This window comes from Colossoma macropomum, unplaced genomic scaffold (genome assembly GCF_904425465.1).
Source record: "Colossoma macropomum unplaced genomic scaffold, Colossoma_macropomum, whole genome shotgun sequence".
Classification (NCBI taxonomy): Eukaryota; Metazoa; Chordata; class Actinopteri; order Characiformes; family Serrasalmidae; genus Colossoma; species Colossoma macropomum.
Genome location: NW_023494793.1, coordinates 33,923,449 through 33,931,948, shown reverse-complemented (window position 1 = coordinate 33,931,948; position 8,500 = coordinate 33,923,449). Strand labels below are relative to the sequence as shown.

At 39.6% G+C, this 8,500-nt stretch overlaps 1 protein-coding gene across 1 annotated transcript in view; it reads left to right on the top strand.

Annotated features, from left to right (window-relative positions):
• Nucleotides 1-5,768: 5,768 nt before the first annotated feature.
• slc6a17 (solute carrier family 6 member 17) overlaps nucleotides 5,769-8,500 on the top strand; it is a 31,742-nt gene continuing 29,010 nt past the window's right edge. Inside the window, exon 1 of the mRNA XM_036579330.1 lies at nucleotides 5,769-5,913. The gene's annotated coding sequence lies outside the window, so the exon portion shown is untranslated. The remainder of the gene's footprint in view (nucleotides 5,914-8,500) is intronic.

Genomic DNA, 8,500 nt, shown 5'->3' with positions numbered 1-8,500 from the left:
ATAAGGAGTGTTGTTACTGCATAACTTAAGTTTTTTTCTATATATATATTTGAGTCCAAACTAGCCAATCAAAACAGAAGCTATTTACGTATACAGTTGTATGCAAAAGTGTGGGCCCACCTGGTCAAATTTCAGGTTTGGTTGATTTTCTAAGTGAAAATAAGTTAACACATCCTCTACAGAGAACAGACTTCTGAACATTTTAATACACAATTACTATTTATTTGCTAAATTTAACATATTGGAAAAATGAAATATAAAAAGTGGCCTATGCAAATGTTACAGCACATTTTATAATTTATGTTTGTATTTTTTCCAACATGTTAAACTCAGCAAATAAATAGAAATTGTGCACTGAAAATTCAACAAAAAGGCCTTATTTAAGTGTGTTTTCTGTAGAGGGCTGTCACTTGGAAAATCCACGAAAAATGTCATTTGACTAGGGGGTGTTCAAACTTTGCATACAACCGCATTAGTCTTAAAGGCACAGTAACAAAACAGTTCATTTTTATGGGATAAAGAAAGACTGGAAAAACTGTCATTGGCCATTTGTTGTATTTCAAACAAGCTAAATACATTTCATGAAAAGTACAATTGTGACTTTGAGAAAAACAATACTAAGAAACAATACTTCTAATTAAGTGAGGTCAAAAGATGCAGATTGGTCCTATTTCCTCAGGAATCATTGTTTGTGAAGCTGTAAATGTTATATCATTTGTTGTCAGTAAACATCCACTGGTAGAATTAGATAACCTATTCAGTTCACTCAAATTCACTACCAAATGTCAGTCCATTCAAGTTCAGTGTAACAAAGGCTCAGGTTTTTAAAGCTTAACATAATCTCTTACATTCAAAAGTAATAAACTATAATGTGCTTAAACTCCCAACGACAACATAGAATGTATGTGTCACTGGCATCTTTGCGAAAAGGGTGACATCCCTGGCAGCACAGTTGATAACAGTTTTTGCTGTTTAATATCTATTAGGCATTAACTCTATATATAAACGCCCATAAATTCAGACCTAATAGCCTGTTTCAGCCATGCTGTAAATTCAGACCTTGTTCCATGCTCCATTACCTCAGTAATAAATATACAACCTGTCAGGCTCCAGCAGCCAGTGCCTGCAAACCTTAAACACAGTGCATGATGTCTTTATCTATGCAGAGGTATGATGTGCAGCCTCTAGGCACTGCCAATTTGAAGCTTGAGTGACAAAGTCTTTTGAAGACTTTATTAGTGGAAGTATTTTGATAGACCCCCATATTTTCCTTTTTTTCTGCTTTTGGTTGCTATGCCTATAAGACTGAAATATGTGAATGAGGTCTGTTTTGATTGGCTGCCCTAAAACACTCCTTATAACCTCTCCATGAATGCGCAAGGCTAAACTGCTATAGTTGGGTATATTCGAAAACATTGTTTTTTGTGGCATCATAAAATAATGGATTCAATACAGATTGTTTTTGTAGCTTTGTTAACTATGTATGAATATGAGAGTGAATTTTGAAAATGTTTACGTAGCATCTCAGGCTCTTTTATTTAAAAAAAAAAAAAACAATGGAAATTCAGCTTTCCATGGTCTAGGCCCTTTAATCTCCAAAGAATAATTTCCAATGTTCCCAAACAATCCCAACTGAAATACTTTAGACAAACTGTGATGTTCAAATTCATATGATTGTTTTTCAGATTTTGCTGCATATCAGGCGACAGGCAATCGTGGTTCTATCAGAGAGCAGATCTGATGTAACGGATTGTGCAGTGATATGAGTGGAAGTGGCGCACATCAACTGAGCAACATCACGCTCAAGGTCAGAGTGATGCAGAGGATTTTTCAATAATTAAAGGGAGACCCTTCATTGCTGCTTTACTGCATGAGGGAGAAACGAGACATAGCAGTAATTTATTGTAGCATATCATGCTGTGGTACTGTTACATGCTTTGCTGTTGTGAAAAAGGATATGAAATGTGATTCTACCAGATTGGAATCAAGAGATATTTTGCCTTGCACATGAAATAAAACTACTGTCAATTATGAGATGCAACTCAGCATTCAGATATTTGATCCTGGATGCTGAGAGCAGGCCAGCGGCTGTGTTATTGCATTAATATCCGGTGTCATCGTGCTGTACGTGCCTCTGTGGCCCATTCAAGCTCAGGATGGTGGGAGGACTTGGTGTTGGGGGAGTGGGGCACTTACACTGAGAATGAGTAAGAATCATATGATCTGCTGTTGCCATAGCAACAGATCCCAGCAGTGGGCCCTGGCGAGGTGAGTCACATGAGAGCGGCGAGGAGCTTTCTGCGTGCGAGAGCTACACGCGCACATGCTGCAGGCTCAGGGTGCTCCACTCAACCCAAGGCTACATGCTTTAGCACGAGGGATGGCTCCGTGCCTCCAACCTAAATCTTTCAGTTTCAGTTGATGTTTGTGTGCTAAATTTCAATAACTCCAATGTACAGATATTACAAATAGGTCCCTATGTTTAAATGGATATAACATCTCTGTTGGCTTATTTCCATTTTAGGAACTGTAGGTCTAAGTAGTTTTTCTCTATGGGGAAAAATAATAGCTTTTTCGAAAATCGCCACTGTTGTACCAATGTGGTAAACAAAAATGATCTGCCAAATACGTTTTGTTCTGTGTGCATTTTCTCCCTGAATATTGCTGGATCCTTAAGCAATTAGTCCAAATAATGCTACATACATGGTACAAACAAGCTAACTCTCCTGCACATTGAAATGATGTTGCATGGAAGTAAGTCTATTTTAACACTACACCGGCTACTCAAACTGTAGCCTAAAATTGTCAAAGCAACTTAACTACCATACCTGACAAAGTTTGCTGGTTTGTGTGAGGTATTTTGGTGATGTAGCTTGTCTTACAATGTCAGTTCAGTGTGCAGCAGTGTTAGCTTGCATGTAGCAATCATTTTGACTCTTTAACAACCTCGTATTTCAGAGGATCCATCAACATTTGGGGGGAAAATGCATGCACGGTGGGCAACAAGGCAAAAATATAATATGATGAATATTGTCATATTCACGCTACACAATATTTTGACAGGCAGACACAATTCACTTGTAGTGCCACATTTAAAAACAGCCATTAAAAACTCAAGAAAAAGCACTCGAGCAGTTATTTCCACCCATACATGAGCAGAATCCTATCTCTATGAACAGAGAGAGACCTCTAAATCTGAAACTAAAAGCCATCTTAATGTTTCAAAGACATATTTGAAATCAATGGTAGAATCTGACAAAAAATCACCTAAATAGTGTAGCATTCCACTCAAACTTTGCAAACTTTTCAGCTTGTTCTGGCTACTGCACATACCTCCACAATGAGCGAGGCACTTTCCCTGCTTGCATCTTCATCACCTAGCCGATTGGCTCTTCTGATTGAAGGGCAATACGCCATGTGTTATGAACTGTCGTCTCCTCCTTTATAATGATCTGACTGCACTAAATCGAATTAAACATGAATAAGTATGCTCTCTCTTTAATGAGGCATGCAGATGGTCAGTGTTATTTAAGTACTGACAATATCCACAATATGCACAAGTCTTAAAATGTCAGTAACAAAATGACACAATAAAATATCACAATAACAAAATAACAATATCATCATATTGCCCACCTTGAAATGTACGTACCGAAAAATGTATTGGGTTCGTAATATTTTAGTTTAACCTTAGGGCACAATGGTGATTTTTGAAAATGCCATTCATTTTTCCTATAGAGAAATCTGCTGAGAGCCAGAATTTCCTAAAATGGGCATGAAACTCACTACAGAATGTTGACATGATTTTCCAGGTCTATTCTGAAATGTATATCTTCTATATCATTGCTCTCTTAACTCATTTTTACACCATTAGAAAACACCAGCTGCCCTTTACATTGTAAATATGTAAACGTCATGACAAATGTACCAATAGAAATGGTCTTGTTACATGCACATAAGTAAAAATGAATAATGTTTTGTCTTCTATAATGTTATAAATGCAATGATGCAATTTTTATATTTACTGATTACAGAATTTGCTTGCTGACAATAAAGTCATTCTACTCTGTTATGACATCATGATGTGTTGATCATATCTGCTTGCAGTGAGGGAAATTAAAATGCTTGAATTTACTGTAGATCTAAGGCAGAACTATATATAATTCAGTGTAGTTGTTATTTAGGTTAATGACCTCATTTACAAACATAAGAGAGAGAGAGAGAGAGAGAAAGGGGGAGTCTCTCTCTCTCTCTCTCTCTATTTCTCTCTGTCCCCCTTCCACACTCACACCTGGATAACTAGAGCTACCTGTTTATTGTTCCAGGAAGCAGCAACGAGGGCTGAACAGCTGTGGCTAAGCACTGATCTCCCAACCCAGGGGGTGCGGCACCTAAAGTCACACACTCACTCAAACAGAGATGCCTTTCAATCACATCTCCACAGGAGTCAAATCCTCTGTTTGTTGTTCTCTTCGCTGATGTATTTAATCTATTACTGTTTGAACTCCAATCTCATAATTGTGTTATGCAGATGGCATTTTTCCCATGATTCACCCACATGCAAATTTCCATTAAAACACTGTATTCAGTGTAAACTTAAAACATGCTTTCTGTCATGCCTTCTCACTTTGACTTGTTTTCATGTATGACAGGTAAATAGAAAAGTTCATCTGAATTTACTTCCTCACATATCTAGTAGAGCAGTAATCCCAGTTAGCACAATTTGCCTGGCCCACTTCTGGGCCACATCCTCGGGTTTGTTCTGGCCAAGTATACAGCCGGGTCCTCGGCCCAGATCAGGCCCACACACTGTAAAGTGAGTAGAACCAATGGATGTGGCCCAAATGTGGTGCAACACAGTACTGGTCCACAACATTCACGCCGGAATTGGCCTACAAATTTAGACACAAGGCAAAACTGTATGAAAAAATCTGGCCCTGGCATTGGCATCTGGCCCTCCTGGCTTGCACATCTAACATCTGCCCAGTAGTAAACCAACCCTCACATAGGAAAGCCGGAAATGGCCCAAAACTGTCTGCTATCTGGGATATCTTCCTGGAAGGGGAGTAAAACAGACATCATCACAGCAAGCACCATTTTCTGGCCAGCATTAATGAGTTGTGCTTGATATCCACGAACAGCGAATATGTACTGAATAAAGTCAAGGGCAGAATAAATTCACTAGACTTGTCAAGAAGAAAAATGAGTCAGACACAGTCTGACTCCTTTGCAGACCACACTCCGGTGTTGGGAGCCTTACTGTCACTACATTATCTTACTGACAAAAAATCTCATAAAACACAAAACAGTGTTAAGCGACCAAACTGTTCAAGTTACAGCCAGAGTTTCATAAAAGCAGTTAGTTACATAAAAAGACACAGTATAAGTAAACGTTAGCTTAGCATGTCTGTGTAACCTGAATAGGTATTTCATCAGAAATTTCCCGCGTTGCCCAGGTTACGCGGATGCTGACGTAGGAGCGCGTGGGTGACTCACGCGCACCTATAGTAGGCTAATTTGCTAATTCGCTCTCCACCAATCGCCATCAGAAAGAAGTAGTTGCGTTACACTTTTTTTTTGTTTTTAACCGCTGGAGGGCGAACCGAGAAGCTGGCCGCACGACCCTCCCGCTGCATATGACCACCGGCTCGGTGCTCAAAGTTGCTATTTTGGGGGTGGCTAACGAGGCGCTATCGGCTCCCGCGGGGGCTTTGCGTCAGGAGGCAGTGAAGCTCGCGCTGCGCACTGTGTGACAGTTTCAGCACTGACCGAGCAGAGGAAACATCCAGCGCCTCACAGAGAGAAAGAAGACATCTTTCTACACGGAGAAGACGCTCTGAACCCGGAGGCTGCTCTCCCTCACAGACACGACTGACCTAATCTAATGATTATCACACACTGACATCCAGTAAGGTGAGAGATTTCAAGTGATTTTTCTCACGTGACCTGTGCATTTATTGCATGAATGGGTGATGTAGGTTAGTGCTTTATACCTGGGACGGATGACTTTCAGCTCTCAGCTGGAGCTGCGCACAGACTGGTTAGTGAGAAGGCAGGGTGGGTTGAGCTGGCTGCTCACCTGCTCTTCGAATAACTGCACAAACGGGACTGTAATGTGCTGAACGTGAACAGTGACTTTTAACTTTAAGCTAGAATTGCGCACAGGCTGATGGTGAGGCAGGCTGTTGTGATTTCCTTAGCTGAGGGTTTATTTTGGCTCCTGAGGCAGAGGGTCGAGTGGATGTCATTGCTGTTTCTCACCTCATTCTGGATTCCGCCCATGCAGTTTGTTTTGTCCTTTTCATATGCACGTCGATAGAAAATGTGTGCGGGTGAATTCACAGGTGAATTATCCTGATCGGTAGGTGATCTCTTGCTCGCGAGGGCTGTGACGCGTCAGTTTTAGGGTGTAAACGTGACCCACTTGTTTGACCTTGAGGATGCTGCGCGCGTCTTCCACGAATGGACCACGTGTTCATGTTTCCAAACAAATGTGCGCATCTGCTGGTTATGCCAAGAGGTCAGGAAAACCGAGCATGGTGTGTGTTGGATGTGTGAGACCTTAGCCCGTCAATGCAGTGGAGCGCATCCTCAGCATAGTCATGTCCCAGTTCTGCATTTAAAACCAAAGGTTCCTCAGTGGTTCATGGTTTGGACGTTCTAGGAGAAACTTGTCATTGATAAAGAACTTTTTCTTTGTGTGGTGGTTCGTTCAACTTTACATCAACTAACATCCAACATCAAGAGAGAATCACACCATTTTTTTCCCCTAAATTACTTTTTTACTTCTTTTTTTCCCTTAATGACTCAATCATTAAAATGAATACATAAAAATGCTCATTCAGAGTGGTTTGATGTGAAATGCTTAGTTCTAACCCTCCTGTTATCTCCAGGGTCATTTTGACCCCATTCAGTGATTAACATCTCTGAATAAATGATTGACATCTTTTTTTTTTATTTTTTTGCTTAATATTTAATGATTTTTTCCTAATTTAATGGGGACAGTTGAGTAAACATAAAGTTAACTTGATGATATGTTTTCAATGTTCTGCACACATTTTGCATGCATCAGTTTTTAGGGGTCAGTTTGACCTCAGACTGTTTTAGCTGCAAAAAATATAAGAAATGTTAACACTGTACACAGATTTGTCTTGATTGTTTTGGATGATATTGAGGTCACTATGACAGGGCCCTAACCTAACATAACAATACCTGCAACATAACTGTAGTGCAAGAACCACTGATAGTTCACATAACATGGGGGAAGGGGAAACATTCCTACCAAAACTTTGATGTTTCCTGGAGGTTTAAATTGCTGGGGTCAAATTAACCCCAAGGATAAATGATATTTGTAAATTTGAGGATAACAGAGGAAGAGAAACTTACTGAGTTTTTCTCAGTGGTAGTGATAGGAACCAGACGTCCATAGCCTGTAATTACCTCAGGGAATGTTATTACGTGAAATTATTAGGAATGCGTTGCCTGATGTTCAAGACAGTGTTTCCCAATAATTTTGAGATGAGACCTAAACATGGAGGATGGAGAGGTACATACATGTAAGGCATTGTAATATAAATTAGTACCAAGATTTATTGATATTTTACAACATTATGTATAAAACCTCAGAAGACACATGTAGGTTCACTGGTCATTTTGGATATTAAATAAAATGACTATCTGTATTGTAGACATTGCAACCTCAACACCACTGTAAAGAAAATCAATCACTAAGTTTCTCTACAACACACCATTTGACATAAAACCGCTTGGAATGACTTTGGTTGCTTAATCTCAATGACTGAATTGTAAATTAATTGAATTCCCCATCAAAATGTTAATTAAGAAACCAAAGGGCTTCTTTTATAGCGTCGCTGGAAGGATCCTTTCTGACACCTTTATTTTTAAGAGAAGACTTTTAAGTCTAGGTCAACTACGTCATGTAATATCTGTGAGAAACCCTGTGTTATTCTATAGAAAGAGAACGCTTCAAGCTAAAATCTATTCCTCACGATAAATGTGCATAAATTATGTAATAAAACTCTCACAGTCAGGTCGTTACCAGTACTGATAACCACTAGTCTTAGATGCATGAGTCACTCCTAAGGACAGTTTTAGCTTTGCGCCTGACAAAGCCTATGTATCTTGAGTACCTTATTTGTTTGAATGAATCTTTTTGAGCTCTTGTGCCTCACAGCTGCTGCTGGCAAAGTTGGAAAGTTCAACCCATACAAAGGAAACAGCTATAGGACAAGGACAGTGCCAGCCAGGAATATAATTCTTTAAGGCATATGCAGTGTCACTATGCGTTATCTTCACTAGGTAGGGTTCCATCCCTGGACATGTGTGCCTGTGCCATTGTAGGCATTGTTGTAAAATACAGAATCGTGCCTTTTGTACTGCCTTTGTATTTTAATGTAAATATGTTCAGTTGTAGCCGTAAGTCTCCCCTCCATGCAGTACATTTGCTCTGTTTTTCGAGGAACTGTCAATCAAAGTGCAA